Here is a 16,452-nt window from a genome sequence, read left to right as displayed (position 1 = left end):
CGTGCATCACAACACGACTGGCAAAAAACAGAAGTCTACTATACCCACAACTTGGTCCAGAACCGAATCCTGACCTTTTTCAAAGGCCCTAATATTAGTGACAGAAAGGAGTTATGAATATTTAATCATCATTCGGTTTTTAACAGGAAACAGATAACGCATGTTCTATTGCAGTTTTGTATCACTTTCGTCCGATGCTGTAAAATTTCAGTGCCAGTTTTTGTTACATCTACAGGGGCGACCAAATCCAGTGTGTGTGGCCCAGTGTCACTCACTGATTCGCTGTTCCATTTTGCAATCTGACATGACGTAACTAAAATTTTATGAGCCTCATACTTCCACTTCCTAATTTTGTTGCACCCAGAGGCGTGTCTGGGGTGTGTTTGAGGTGATTGTGGTGTATGTGTGTGTAGGGGTGGGGGTGTTTGGCTGAAGAGCGTATCCAAAGAATGTGTGGGGGTGATGGATACTGTTGATATGAGTACGGCTTTCAAAGGTGTCCTCCGTCTTCTTCTGTACTGCATTATGTTGGCTCTCATTTTTTCTGCCATTTACGATTGGATGGCATGGTAGGCGGGGCAGAACCTTCAAACATGCTATGCTTACCTAACCCTCCCCGGCTGGATCTAAGGAGCTGTCTCGTATAGGCCAACGTGTCTGCTGATATTGTTCTTTCTTATGTCCGTAAAACATGTCCACTGTATTACTCATCTTCCTTCATGACTTCGATTAATAAGAGCATAAATAAAAATCATAATGTACTAATGCAACAATAACAAGAGTGCTCATAACAAACAAATTTGTACAAGTTTCAGTGATCTCAAGTCAAATCAAAGTTGCAACAATTTATACATTAGTGAAAGCGATTGTGTGCTTATGTATGAAAGAGTACCAGAGAGAAAAAGAGTTTGTGAGAATGTAACTGAGTGTGAAACTGAGAGAATGAGTGTGCAAATGTGAGAGTGTGAAAAGGAATGAGTGAGAGAGAAAGTAACGAAGCTAATGAGAGAAAGCAGTGAGTGAATGTAACTGTGTGTGAAGGAATGATTCTGAGAGACAGTGCATGAGAGAGGGAGTGAGAGTAAATGAAAGGGTAAGTGTGAGAGAAAATGAGTGAAAGCATAGGGAGAGAGTCAGAGAATGTCAGTTTATAAGTACACATGAATATGGGAGTGAATTGGTGTGAGATGAGTGAAAATTCTTTAGTGAGGTAAGATCAGAGTGAGGGAGTGAGTGAAAAATAAGTTAATGAAAGTGCAGTATGAGTGTGAAGACGAGGTAAAGATGTATGAAGGAGAATGGCAGAGACAGAGTAAGTGTGAATAACTGAGTAAACCTGTGAGGGAGTGTGTAAGAGAGAATGAGAGAGTTATGGCAAGTGACTGGTAGTGAGTGAGTGTGAGTAAATGTGAGAAATTCAGAGGAAAAAGTCAGAAATTCCCAGGGGGCGAGAACGAATGAATGTGTGTGTGTGTGTGTGTGTGTGGAGAGAGAGAGAGAGAGAGAGAGAGAGAGAGAGAGAGAGAGAGAGAGAGAGAATATCATTTAAGTAAAAGAGTGAGTCCTAAAAGTAAGAGAAAATGGTACGAAAGTGAAATTAAACGATAGAGCTCCATTCGGCTTTATATTCTGATGTGAAATATTTGAGCCTAACCTCGACCAATTACTGACAGTTTTAATACTATTTTTTTGTCAATTTTTCTCATACCCATTCGTATTTGGCTGTTTACTACCATAATATATTTGTTGAATTCCCCATTTTTTATAATCTGGGAAAGAGGGGGGGGAGGAGGAAGATAGTAAAGGGGGAGACGGGTTGACGGTCTTAGTGGGTCAGGGGGTGGAGAGGGGCAGGTTAGGGGGATGAGGTCAATTATATTTCTGACTACACTGGCGTTGTTCAAGTCTATTTGCAGGTCATCTTTTATTCCACCTACTTGATGACAAAATGCTATCCTTCTCACTCTTTTCGCAGGGTTACTGCTGCTGGTACTATTACTACTACTACTACTACTACTACTATTACTATTACTATTATTATTATTTATTTTTTATTTTTTATTGTTATTATTATTATTATTATTATTACTATCCATCCATCCATCATCCAATCCTACGTTGCCGCATGAGAAGCGTAGGAGCCCGGGGCTAAACAAGTTGGTCCTGAGATTTAAGATAAGAGTGACCAACCTCACTCATCCCTGAGTGGCATTATGTAAGCAATAAACCCCAGCCACCCCTTGAATGTATACCTTCACCGAATTATTATTGTTATTATTTTCTCCCTAGTATAAGAGGCGGCGGTAGTGCTATCTTAGTAAAATTATATCCTTGTCAAGCTTCAGCCGAGTCTAATCGATATCATGATATGGTTTAGAAATTAAAACGCACAAATGATTAATCTCATCATAATTGCTGAGAGACCAAATGCGTTCTTTAACCTCTTGCTAGTGCCAGAACAACAACAACCATTATCACATGCACTAAATGGCAATAGATGTATCAGAAATAAGGATATAAAAGAGTCAGGGACCTCGTACGATTCTGAAAACGACGCCATCAAATGAAAATAAAAGAGATAATAGTTATAACATTCTCTTACATCGATGACTAAATATAACAATAAAATTCGGTGACATACACATCATCATGAAAGTAAAGAAAAACATCCAAATCCACAATTTGTTCGAGAGTATATTAGAGTTTTTTGCTAATTACAACATAGGCAATTGCCGCACCAAAACTCTGATTGGACCGCTGGGGAGTAGGCGTTTCATCGCATATAGTGGTATGTAGAACGTCATTTCAATCAGGGTAAATTTCTTGACGTTTGTATTTACTATTCCGAGGCATAAAATGGTACTGAGCATTTTTTTCCATCTTCTGGGGAAGTAAATGATATCCCGATTCCGATATTGTCATTCTGATGCCGATAGTAGGTTACAAATTTGGTGTGGAAATGAACGCTGAAGACCGCCCAGTCCCCAGTCTCCTCCAGCCTCACTAACAGAAACGGCACGGTGCCTTGTGCTACAGTGAACTCCAGATGAAAACAGGGAACACATCTAAATATCTGTCTCCATCCCTATTATACTACGGCAACTCAAAGGCGTGGAACTAACACTGCAAGTTACACCTCATTTTCTCAGTAGGTTACACTTAGAACCTCACACATCTCCCAACCTAATTATGGCTTGGTCAAATTACAGTAAAATTAAAGTCGGCTTCTTGTGATTTCGTGTGAGTTAAGTCTGTTGTTTATAGCCAGAGTATTATCAGTCTAGAGGAAAGCCCGTCGCAGGACTTTAATTCCCCTTCAGGAGGCCATTTCCCGAGGATTTAAACTGACGAGGAGGAGGGAGTTGCGGAAAATAGAGACAATTTTCGCGCCGTAAATCGACTGCAAGAAAACAGGTCACGAAAGAGACAGGTCGTCCTCGGAGCTCGTGAAACCCATTTTAGAAGAGACACTGATCCTGAATTCATAAGAGACCAGACAAGGCGCGGTACGATCTTGCTGGAAATTTACAAGACATCAGCATGATCTCACTAAAAATTTGCTTGACCCTAGGCACGACCCAGTACGATCTGGGTGGTACGATCTCGTTGCTAATTTACGAGAAATCAGGCAAGACGGAATACGATTTCACTTCTAATTCACCAGAGGCCAGGCACGATGCTGCGGGACCTCACAGGAAATTACAAGTTACTAAGCACGGCACAATACAGTTTCATTTCCAGTTCTCATGAGGCCAACCACTACGTATTACACAATCACTGCAAATTATCCTCAGGCAAGACTAACAGTAAGTGGCCCAGAGTATAAGATAATGACCTTTTACTCCGGGAGCGTTAGTTGTATTTCATTCATGCCTCCTCCAGGCAATTTTATTCAGCTCAAACGAGTCTGCAACCTTCTCCCACCAAACAGCCTGCCTCACCCTCTATTTCCACCCTACCAGACTATTTCTCATGTTGCCACCACATTCTTCTACCCTCCTCGTCTTGCTCTTCCTCCTTCTCCTCCTTTTCCTCCTCCTCCTTCTCCTTTTCCTCCTCCTCCTCCCAACAGTCCGCCTGGATATACGGCAAGGGTCAGAGGGAAATAGTAGGACTGTCTGCGGGAGGTATTTATTATCAGCCCCAGTTTAGTTCAGAGCAATACTGGTGGGCGGCTGGCTACTGCACGGACTAGGGGGAGACCTGATCTTTTGGAAGTCTCTTTTAATTTCAATAGGAAGTTCTCTCTCTCTCTCTCTCTCTCTCTCTCTCTCTCTCTCTCTCTCTCTCTCTCTCTCGTCTTGTTCCCACTAGCCCCATGCTCGTCCCCTCTCTCTTACAAAAGGCTATTACAGTTTGCTAATTAAAACCACTTTCTCTCTCTCTCTCTCTCTCTCTCTCTCTCTCTCTTTCTCTCTCTCTCTCTCTCTCTCTCTCTCTCTCTCTCTCTCTCTCTCTCTCCCCTACCTTCCACAGTGGTTTATCCTTGTATAGTGTCTCATTTTCTTAGTCATCTCCCTCGTCTTTCCTCATCCTCAGTGGAGTGACACTTGATCCCTTCAGGTCGAGGACGTAATTTTATTTGATTATTCTTTCTGCCTCTAGAGTACGAGAGAGAGAGAGAGAGAGAGAGAGGTAGTTAGGGACAGAATGGGGCCATGAGTGTAAAACAGAAAAGAAAGTGAGAGGTAGATACAGAAGACTAAGTCAGCAGAATGGGTGTGTGGTAAAGCCGGGAATGGGTGGTGGCGTGAGGGTGGGTGGATAGGGGTGGGAATGTGAGGAGAAATGAGTGAGGGTGGAAGACTAGGTGAATATGGGTGGGAATGTGAGGGGAAATGTGTGAGGGTGGAAGACTAGGTGGATATGGGTGGGAATGTGAGGGGAAATGAGTGAGGGTGGAAGACTAGGTGGATATGGGTGGGAATGTGAGGGGAAATGAGTGAGGGTGGAAGACTAGGTGGATAGGGGTGGGAATGTGAGGGGAAATGAGTGAGGGTGGAAGACTAGGCGGATATGGGTGGGAATGTGAGGGGAAATGAGTGAGGGTGGAAGACTAGCTGGATATGGGTGAAGGTGAACATGAATGGAAATGGGTAGGAGTGGAGAGGGGTGGAAATGGGTTGAAGTGTGAAAATAACTGGAAACGAGTGGAGTGTGAGAGTGGATGGATGTGGATGGGAGTGTGGAAATAGGCGAATATGGGTGGAAGGTGAGAGGGGGTGGAAATGGATGGGAGTGTGTAAATAGGTGAAAATGGTGGAAAAGTGAGTGGGTGGAAATGGTTGGGAATCTGAGTGAGTGGAAATTGGTGAATATGAGCTGGTGGAAAAGGGGGACTGTAAGTGTGACAAACTGTGGTAGAGTAGGTGGGGATGTGTGAGTGGAAATGGGTGGAAATGGGCGGGTGAAAGAGCATACGGAAATGGGTGTGTGAGAATGGGTGGAAATGCGATCGGTGAAAATGAGTGTGAAGGTGAGCAGAAATGGGTGAGTCGATGGAAGGGGTGAATGTGAGTGTGGGTGGAAATGGAAGATTGAGAGATGGGTAGGAAAGGGTAAGGAAGATCGGACTGGTAGAAATAAGTGATACAGTGAGAGTTAGGGAGGGCGGCCTGAACAGAGGGAGAGAGGAGAATGGATAGAGGAGGAAGGGTGAGTGCAATAGATGGTAGAGGGAAAGTGCGTGGAATGAGTGGGCCAGTAAGAGAGAGAGAGAGAGAGAGAGAGAGAGAGAGTGGAGCGGGGTAAAGGTAAGCAAAATGGAACAAAAGAGAGGATTATATTTTTTACACTTTAACTTGGGAGAGATTTTCGTCTTTTTACAATTATTTCCCAGTAGTTCAGTGGCAGAATGAGATAATACTACGGTGCCACACCTTTTCCATAATATTTACCTTGACGTGTACCATATTTTAGAATCTGGCCACAGTTCGGCATTTAAGATGGAGAGACAGCTATTTACGGTCAAGCTAAAGTGGACAGTCTTGTGGGTGGCATGAAGCTGTTAAGAGGCATAGTGACAGAACAGTGAGGCTTGGTATACAGTATGAGACGGTGAGGCAGGGGACATGTTTGAGCACGAAGCTGAAATTATGGGTAAGACAAGGATGAAACGTATAACAGGATGGATGTGACCAACAGTGATAAGGAACAGTACTCTAATCAGTTTCGGAGGATCTTTACCACGTGCTTCTTACCAGGTTATTTCTGCATATGCCACGTAAATGATTTCTGTGCAATGTACGTCGACATCAGAGAGATGTAACCAACTTATTAGAGACCACTTAAGTGTAATATGCAAAATAGATCGGTAAGAAAATGTAACCAGAAGGCTTCAGAATTCACGGAAATATAGTCCAAGGTGACCTAATTACCATAAAGGGCAATGATGTTGGTTAAAGCAGTAAATAAAATGGTGAATGATGTACCAAAATTTAATTGCAATATACAAGTAGGATGTAGTATGTGAAGTGGGGAGGCTAACCTCTTCAACCCAAGGACGCCAATCATATTATTATTATTATTATTATTATTATTATTATTATTATTATTATTATTATTACTGCTGCTACCAAGCGATTCAACTGGGAAAACATAAATAGGACGTCCTCGTACAGAGTGAATCTCGTTATATAGGTAAAGTGTTTTTTGTCTTATTCTTTCTACCAGCAAGCGATTCTGTTTAACTTACGGGAAATTTTCAGTAGCAAAATCCTTGTTCATAATCTCTTCACTACCAGACGTCTCTCCTGCTCCGAGTAAAATCGTCTGTTGTTAGCAAGAACAGTATGAAAATTTGTTCTCGAGCTGAAGGGGTTGGAGGACTTGGTGGAGCAGACAAATGAGGCGGCAGGGAGAGGCAATGTGTGGGACCGAGTCAGCAAGTAAAGGACTGAATGAACTGGAGAGTAGGGTTGAATTAGAGAATGATAACTAAAACGATGATGCAACGTGAAACAATAAGTGGTGAGGCACTATGGGATAATGAGTAAATAAGGTGGAATGTAGGCACGAGTGAGAGAATGATGAGGAAAGGGACAGCCTGATGCAAAATGAGCCAACGAGTGGATGAGGTACACTGAAACAATGAACAAATGTTGGTGAGGCACAATGACATAATCTGTAAGAAAGTGGGAGAGGTACTGAAGAAGGAGGCAAGGTGAAGCAAAGGGCAAGAGAGTGAGATAGGGTGAAGCAAAGAATGACTGAGGCAGGGAGAAGCAGAAAGCAAGAGTGAGTGAGGCAGAGGCGAGAGGCAGGATGAAAGAGCAAGAGAGTGAGGCAGGGTGAAACAAAGAGTGACAAAGGCAAGGTGAAGCAGAGAGTAAGAGTGAGGCAGAGGAGAGAGGCAGGGTGAAACAAAGAGTGACTGAGGCAAGGTGAAGCAGGGAGTAAGAGTGAGTGAGGCAGAGGAGAGAGGCACGGTGACACAAAGAATAGGTGAGTGAGTGGGTGAAGCGGGATGGGACAATGACCAACAGTAGGTGAGGTAGAGTGACAGAGTGAGTAAGCATGGGAGAAGTAGGGTGGGATAAAGAGTAAGAGTGAATGAGGTAGAGGAAAACAGTGAGTAAGAACGGATGTAGCAGAGTGGTAGCAGGATGGAACAATGGGTAAGAGTGGATGAGGAAAGATGAGACAATGAGTGAGTGAGGCAGAGTAGGACAGCGAGTAAGAGAAATTTAAACAGGATGGAACAGAAGGGAAGAAGGAGGGTGTGCAGCATGGTGAGTCGAAGTGTAAGAGTGGGTGAGGAAGGGTGAGACAAAGAATAAAAGTAGATGATGCACAGTGGGACAATGAGTAATGCGTGAGCCAGTGAGATGGATTGATGAAATGAGAGAATGAATATGAGTGAGTCTGGCAAGATGAGTAAGACAGTGGATAAGGTAGGCAGGCAGATGGATGAGGCAGTTAATAAGAGCGTGAGTAAGGCAGAGTGAGAATATGAGTAAGAATGTGAGACAGGGTCAGACAATGGGGAAGAGTGAGTGTCGTAGGGTGATGAATAATTAAGAGAGTCAGGTAGGGTGAGACACTAAGAAAGAGAATAAGTGAGGTGGGGTGACGCAGTGAGTAAGATGGTGAGTGAGGTTGGGCGACACAGCGAGTAAGAGGGTGAGTGAGACAGGGTGAAACAATAAGTGAGCGAGTGAGTGAGAAAAAATGTAGGGTGAGGCAATGAGTAACGGTGAGTGAGACAAGGGGAGACAACGGGAAAGAGGATGAGTGAGGCAGGGTGAGACAATGAGTAAAACAGTGCGTGAAGTAGCATGAGACAGTGAGTAGCAGAGTGAGTTAGGCAGGGTGAGACAATGAGTAAGAGATCAAGTGAGATAGGGTGAGACAACGAGTATGAGAGTGAGGTAAGGTGAGGAAATGAGTAAGAGGGTGAGTGAGACAGAGTGAAGCAATGAGTAAGAGAGTGAGTAAGGTAAAGTAAGACATTGAGTAAGAGTGAGTGAGGCAGGATGAGAATAAGAGAGTGAATGAGGTAGGCTGAGACAAGGAGTAAGAGAATAAGTGAGATAGGGTGATACAGAGAGTAAAAGAGTGAGTGAAGCAAGGAGAGGCAATAAGAAACAGAGTAAGTGAGGTTGAGTAAGACAATGAATAAGAAACTAAGTGAAAAAAAAGTGAAACAATGAATAAAAGAGTGAGTGAGGTAGGTGAGGCAATCAATGAATGAATGAGGTAGGGTGAGACAATGAAAGAGTGAGTGAGGTAGGATGAGACAATGAAAGAGTGAGTGAGGTAGGGTGAGACAATGAAAGAGTGAGTGAGGTAGGGTGAGACAATGAAAGAGTAAGAGAGGTGGCTGAGTGAGGAAAGATGAGACAATGAGTGAGTGAGGTAAGACAAGACAATGAGTAAGAGAGGGAGTGAGTTAGGGTGAGACTGAGTAGGAGAGTGCGTGAGGAAAGATGAGAATGACAGAGTGAGTGAGGTGGGTGAGTGAGGTAAGATGAGACAATGAACGTGTGAGTAAGGCAGGACAAGACAATGAGTAAGAGAGTGAGTGAGTGTGTGAGGCAGGCAGACAGGGCAGGGTGAGGCAGGCAGGCAGCAGGGTGGGTGGGGCGGGTGGTGGTGGTGTGGTTAATGGCCAAGCCGTCTTTAACAAGCCACCAGCCCCACCCGACCCACCCACCCCGCCAACACAGGTTATCTTCACTTCTCTTATCACTACACTCTTATCTCTCTCTACACCTCATTCTGTCTCCAGCAATCAATCTCTCATATCTCTTATACTTCCCTTATCACTACACACTTATCTCTCTCTCTATACCTCATTCTGTCTCTAACTCTCAATCTCTCATACTATCTCTGCTCTTTATACTTCATATAATCTCACATACTTCTCTTATCATTGCATTCTTATCTCTCTCTACACCTTATTCTCTCTTTAGCACTCAATCTCATATCTCTACCTCTATATACTTCATACTATCTCTTACGCTTCTCTTATCACTACACCCTCATCTCTCTCAATACTTTAGTCTCTAACTTTCAATCCCTCATACCCTTCCTCCATATATACGGTACCATCTCTTTGTTCTACCTCTCTCATTCTATCCCAAACCATCCCATTTCTCATCCTATGTCTATGTTTTACCGTTATCTTTTTATCTCCAACAAAATCTTACGTTTAAATCTGTACAGCTGTCATACAGACTCATTCTTATCTCACTCTTCTACTATACTTCATTCTGTCTCTGCCTCTCTATACCCAATACTTTCTCTGCCTTTCTATATTTTACACTAACTCTATCATTTTACATCTCATATTGTCATTACTTTTCTATATCTCATACTATCTCTACCTTTCTTCGTATCTCTGTTTCACACTGACGATAGCTTTACTTCTATCATTATTTCATGCTGGCTCTAATAGTTACCTCTCTGGCCTATATCTGTATCTCATAGTCTCTTACACTGACTGTATAAAATCAAATCACACTCCCTTTAATCTCTACCCCTTTCTGTCTCTGTTTCATATTATCTGTCTGAATCTCATACCGTCTTTAGTCACTTTCCTAATATCTCTGTCTCCCTATGCTTTTCTTACTCTCATACATATCTTTGTATTTCTGTTCATGCTTTCATATATACTTACCTGCCTTTATCTTTGTTCCATATCTACTGTCTGTCTTATTTCTTTATCCATACCTCTCTACAGTATACGTTCATCGTCATTCTTATCTCTATCTCTTTACAGTATACGTTTTTCGTGTTTCTAATCCATCTCCCTATATATCTATCTCGTATCTCTCACTTCTCCATACTGCTATCATGTACTATCTCTTCGTTACCTCTCTATTTATCAATTTCATATACCCTCTCTTCATTCACACCTTAAATCTTTCACATTCATAGTATCTGTTTTATGTTTTTTTTTTTCCTTCTATGTTTTCTCTAAGCTATTTTTGTTATCCTTCGTCCTATATTTTCCAGCTTTTCATTAGCTTAGTTAACTCTTTCCTGTTCCTAGTCTATCACTATCTGTCTGTCACTACCTTTATACCTACTTAATGCTATATTTCATTGCCTCTCTGTACTTTTTTTAATCTCCTGTCACAACCCCTTACATCTACCTATCACTGTTTTACAAATTGTCTCTTAATGCTTTCTCTCATCTCGTCTCATTACCTTTTTTATCTACCCTCTTTATTTCTGTCTCAGATTGTCTCCTTATACTTTCTGTTCTCTCCTCTCCTTTCCTATCTTCCTGCTTCTCTCAGTCGGTCATCCCTTATCATTGCCTCTTTATCTCTCATGTCCCAAGCAATGTCTCTCATAAAACCTCCTTTTATCTCTTCCTATTCCTTGCCATTTTTATTCACCCTGATTATCACCATCTCTCCCTCTGTCACCTTTCTTTTATTTCGCCTCTGACTTATCACTGGCTTTATCACAGACTGTCTTTCTCACTACGAGTATCTTTAACTCTCTCTCTCTCTCTCTCTCTCTCTCTCTCTCTCTCTCTCTCATTATCTTAAAGCCTCTGACATTACGCCACGCTCTCACTATTTTTAAATCACTGTCTCCTTATCTCACTAAATTCACGTTTCTGTCTCTATCATTTACCATTGTTGTCGTTGTCCATATTTCTATCTATCTATCTATTGCCAGACGCCATAATCCCTCAAGGGGTGGCCACTTGACTCCGAGTTATTTGTTTTACAGGGAGGGGCACTAACCCTCCACCAACTTGTTGACATGTAGGAAGCACGTATTGTTTGGTTATATGGTTACCACCCAGCGTTGTAAATGGTTTCTTGGCTTACAGGAAACCATTTGGCTTGTCACTCAATGTAAAGCCACCTGTAATGGAAAGAAAAGCAATATGAAGTGAAAGGAAAGATGGGAGAAATTGGAAGAGAGGAAGGCAGGCACAGAAAAAGAATGATAAAGGCTCACTTTCTTAAAACCAGTCACTATTTCTCATTCTCTTTACATCATAGTTTCTTTCACAGTGCCAGTATATCCATCTCTCACTATCCATCATCCTACTTTTATCTTTCACTTTTAATCTCGTACCTCACTCTCCACTCTCCGTATCTGTCATTACCTATCTCACTATCACTGCCATCTCTGTTCTTTTCATCACACCTCATTCATCTCTCCAGATTTTTTTTTTTTTTACACTCCACACTTCATTCACCTTTGTCATGCTACATTTGCTTCTCTCATCGAATCTTCCTTCATCAGTATGAACTTTATCACCCTGTAGTTTGCACATCATTCTCCATTATTCACAATTATAAGTATTTTATCCCTTTCATTACTGCAGTTACAGCCTCACATCACACTTCTTACTTCATTTTCATCGTACCGTTTATTTCTCTGTCCATCGTTACCATGTTCTAATACACTCTCAGTTGTACCTTTTTATATCGGTTATCTGTGTCAGTATTCCATTGTCTGTTTTGTCCTGTGTTCATTCTCTTTGACACACACTGTTTTCTCTCTCCTCCACTTTTCTTCTGCACTACTTGCCTTTATTCTCTTGCTTTCGCCTCTACATATCACCACACCTCTGTTTCGATCCATCTCCCACTCAGACTTTATCGCAACTCTATATTCTCTTTCCCTTTTCCTACGTTTCCTTTAAACCACGTGCCTTTCTTGCTTTATCGTTTAACTTTCCCTGTTGTCTCTCGTTCTGTTTCTCTTTATCACACTCCTCTCCTAATGCTCTTTCGGTCTCTGTCTCGCTTTATCAGTAATTTTGTCTTATCCACTCTCGATCAATGTTTTGATTATCGCATTGCTTTCCATGATATTATTTCTTGTGCTCTGTTTAGTTTTTTTCGGTAATTTCTCCATACTTCCCTTCACCCTCTTTTGTCATCCCATTTCTCTACCCCTTTTCTCACAGCTGCCTTGCCTGGAAACTATTCTTACCTCCGCCAACGAAGTTGGAGGAGGTTATGTATTCACCTATGTTTGTTTGTTTGTTTATCCGCACGATATCTCCAAAAGTTCTCGATGAATTTCAAAGAAATGTTGTGGAAGGGTAAGCCATGGGCAAAGAAGAATTGATTAAATTCTGGGGTGGATCCGGTTCCGGATCTGGATCCTATGAATCCCGCACAATATCTCCAAAAGGTCTCATTGAATTTCAATAAAATTTTGTGGAAGAGTGGGCCATGGGGCAAGGAACAATTGATTAAATTTGGAGGTAGATCCGGATCCTGTGTATTCCACACAAAATCTCCACGGATCCGGATCCGGACCCTCTTTAATGGCAGTGACACTGGCGAAGGCATGCGCTCTCTAAATGCTTTCTAGATATTTCAGTGTCACCATCTCACCACCGTCGTCCACCGTTGTTACCATCCCTTTTCGCTCTCCATTTCACTGCCTTAGTTTCTCTTCACCTCTCTTTTATTACACGCTTGTCACTATTGGCTCTTTTCAAATCATTGCCATCCTTGCTTTGGTTTTATATAAGTACATATCTCGCAAATGTCTTTACTTATCACACTACTGTATCATTGTGTATGCTTTATGTCACTGAAATCACTCAGTTACACTAGAGTCAAGCAGCCAATTTCCTCGTACTCAAGTGGTCCAGTTAGGTAGGTAATAAGGCAATAAATGCCATCTATTAACCTTATCTTATTCGTGTTATGTCAGCTCCCTCCCCCCCTTTTTTTTTAATCTTAGAAGAGCGCCAAGATAATGAAGGGCTTAATGAAAGCTAATTCTAACCCATTCATTTCGAAGAAATCCCTCATGAGCTTGAGAAAATAGTCTGAGCATAGCAAGAATTAACTGAAAGAGAACATCGTAATGAACGGATCAAGTTTTCCCAAATATTTGTCTTTAGCAAGACTATATGATTGCTGAGAACTATTCTCGTATATTTCTTGCATGTAGGATAATTCCCCATTCTAGAACAGCAGCATTTCTGGTAATATTGGAATGTTGAGGCATCTGGATAGACGCTCAAAGCAATGTCTTTCTCTGTAAGGTTACAAAAATAACTCTGTGTCGTAACAATCTTTTCATCTTTTATCATAATGGCACCTCACATTATACGTTATACGAAACTTTTTTTTTTTTTTTTTTTGTCAACCAGGACATAATATACTTGTTTACGTGGACCTTTTGGTTTTCCCGTAAAAACGAAAAACAAAAAAATCAAATGGGCAGAATGTTCTCATTTCATCTGTGTCTTATAAGTTGTTCTGCTTCGCAAGGGTCGATCTTCGTAGAGGTGAATGGATATTATCGATCATTTAATGCCGCCAAAAGACGCAGGCTGGTCAACTGCCCTTGGCTGTACTGAACTATGCCTAATTTCAGGCATTAACACCTTGAAAGGGGTACTGTGGGACTGGGCGTTTCAAGTAGTTGATGCCAGAAACTGTGTTAAATTGCATGTCTGCCCTTGGAAAACACGTTCAGTAGTGGGAAAGGAATGCTTTTCCCGTTCCTACATGACATATAAGGCTAATTACAGTACCGCTGCTTAGTTAACTTACGAAGCACCTCCCGTAGTGAAGTAGTTCTTGGATGTTGTTCCCCTCACTACGAGAGATCCCCACTAATCTAAATAATACTGACGACAGGGGAACTGAATAAAAAAAGTCATCGTCCTGTATTGATTACTTAATGCATCTCTTACAGAACTATCAAGTTACATTTTGTATTGTAGTCTCAGTGCCTCAGAGGATATTTTTTCCCTAATCATTACAAATATAACCATAACCAAGATTGTATAATTTTGTGCAGTTGCTGCTGTGAGGAATCAGCTTCTCGGTTTATTCAAATTTAAATAGGATATCACATAAAAGACTGACTATGAAGAGAAGATTTTACATAAAAGTGAGATTAATTGACTTGGATTCTTTTTGCTTCACCAAGTTATAGACAATATTGAGAACAAAATTTCAGCGGGCTGTTTAGATACTTTTCACTGACATATAATTAATCGACATACTCATAAGGGAGTATCTGCTTGCAAATCATAACCTTACAAGCACATCACTTCACTCCGACACGCACTTTCATCATTATACTGCGGTGTACGGCATCGCTTCTTTCTGTTGCACATCCAATTTACATGTACTTGTGGACATAAACACATTTTAAAACGGTCTGGTTAGATGTTCCTTCTTTATGTAAAATTCACTTGACCTGTTACGTCGTTAGGCAGCTCTCCATGGGTATAATTGGATCTATACTGTACTTGTCGGCTCCCATCGCCATAAAGTTTCCACACACGACCTATATGGACCAAATAGTATGAGCCAATCAACGAGCACTGTGCCAGACTAAAATTCACGGCATTATTCATCGCGTCTGGGAATATGGTGTGAGTGGGAGAGGGTGGGAATTTGATTAAATGGGGAGGGAAAGGTGGAAGTGAAGGTTAATAAGTTTACACTGCAACTTTACATTCAGTACAATTTCAACAGCTTCACACCGCCGACGTCTGTTATACTTCATTCTTACTATCATCAGGCAATTGTGCTCGGCATATATATTTCGAAATGGAGACACCAGATATAGCCTTCATTAACTCTTTCAGTGAGGCAGGTCTCCCAAAGGATGAATGTAATTGTAGGAAAAATAACAAAAACGTCACCATATAGAGGAGATTTTTATGATGATAGAAAACGAGGTAAATGAACTGAAACTGCATCTTTACATTTTGTGTCTTTTTTAACTGCTATAGGAAGACCAACCACTTACTTTTCAAGGCCATAGAAAAATAAGGTATTTAAATGATACACAGTTTTCCTTCTAGCAACGTTATTAAATAGGATGGCATTGATTTTGTTACGTCGCTTGCACCTCAAATCAATATAGTTACAGTTTCGACGTCATTAGCAACTGTTTGGAAATCGGAATACCAGACACCACAACCTCTCTGTTAATTAAGAGAGAGAGAGAGAGAGAGAGAGAGAGAGAGAGAGAGAGAGAGAGAGAGAGAGAGAGAGAGAGAGAGAGAGAGAGAGAGAGAGAAGCGAGGGTTGGGGTGGTAGTGGGGATTTAGCTTCAAAAAATAACTCAGATGCTGTGGTTAATTGGCCATTAGGTAGATGAGGAGGGGAGGTATATTTTCAGCCCGACAATAGCATCATCACAATCACACACACACGTCCGCTACAACAGGGGGGAGGGGGAATGTGAGAGGAGGAAGGAAGAGGGAAAGAAATTAAGAGAGAGAGAGAGAGAGAGAGAAGATGAGAGGAGGGAGGAGAGAGGGAGAGGAGCAGGGGAGAGGGGAAGAAGCTGAGAGAAGGAGGGGGTTGAGGGTAAGGGGAGGAAAGCAACGAAGAGAGAATAGGGTAGGAAGGGAGAGAAAAGAGGGGAGGATATAGGAGCAGACAGAAGGAGGGGGGGGTGGGCTGGCTCCTAGGAGGGGGAGGGAACTGGGGAGTAGACAGTGACGGTAGGAGGAGGTGGTAGGGAAGAGGGAAGGTAGGTGAGAGAAAGAGGGGAGGGTGAGAGGAGAGGGAGGGCAGTGGGACATGCAGCGTGATGGTAGAGGGAAGAGGGGAGGATACTGAGGGGAGAGGGGCTGAAGGTAGGGGGCAGGGAAGTGGGGCATAGAGAATAATGGCAGAGAAAAAGGGGTGGAAAAGGGGGCAGAGAGACAGAGGGAGCAAGTGGGGTGACGGGAAGGGAGTGAGGGGAGGGGAGGCGAGGATGGGGTAGGAGGGTGAACAAAAATGACCTCAAGCAGAACAATAGGGATTATAATGTGAGCGGGCTTGGATTTCTTTCACTCTTTTTTAACCGGAGTAAATTTTATCACAGGGACAAAAGATACCAGCTGTCAGATGGATAATAGGAAGCGGAGGAGGCAGGAGTGGAGGAAAATTGGAGGCAGAAGGAAAGGGGGATTGGAGGAAGCTGGAGGGAGGAGAAAAGAGAAAGCGGCCGCAAATCGGAGGTAAGAGGAAAGGTGAACTGAAGGAAAGTTTGAGG

At 42.2% G+C, this 16,452-nt stretch overlaps 1 protein-coding gene across 1 annotated transcript in view; it reads right to left on the bottom strand.

Annotated features, from left to right (window-relative positions):
• Positions 1-16,452, bottom strand: part of LOC145397803 (innexin shaking-B-like) — a 374,129-nt gene that overhangs the window by 100,258 nt on the left and 257,419 nt on the right. The window lies entirely within an intron of this gene.

This window comes from Coenobita brevimanus, chromosome 43 (assembly GCF_032717465.1).
Source record: "Coenobita brevimanus isolate Jiangsu-jjx chromosome 43, ASM3271746v2, whole genome shotgun sequence".
Taxonomy (NCBI): domain Eukaryota; kingdom Metazoa; phylum Arthropoda; class Malacostraca; order Decapoda; family Coenobitidae; genus Coenobita; species Coenobita brevimanus.
Note: the sequence above shows the minus strand (reverse complement) of the source record. Positions and strands in the feature narration are given on the sequence as shown.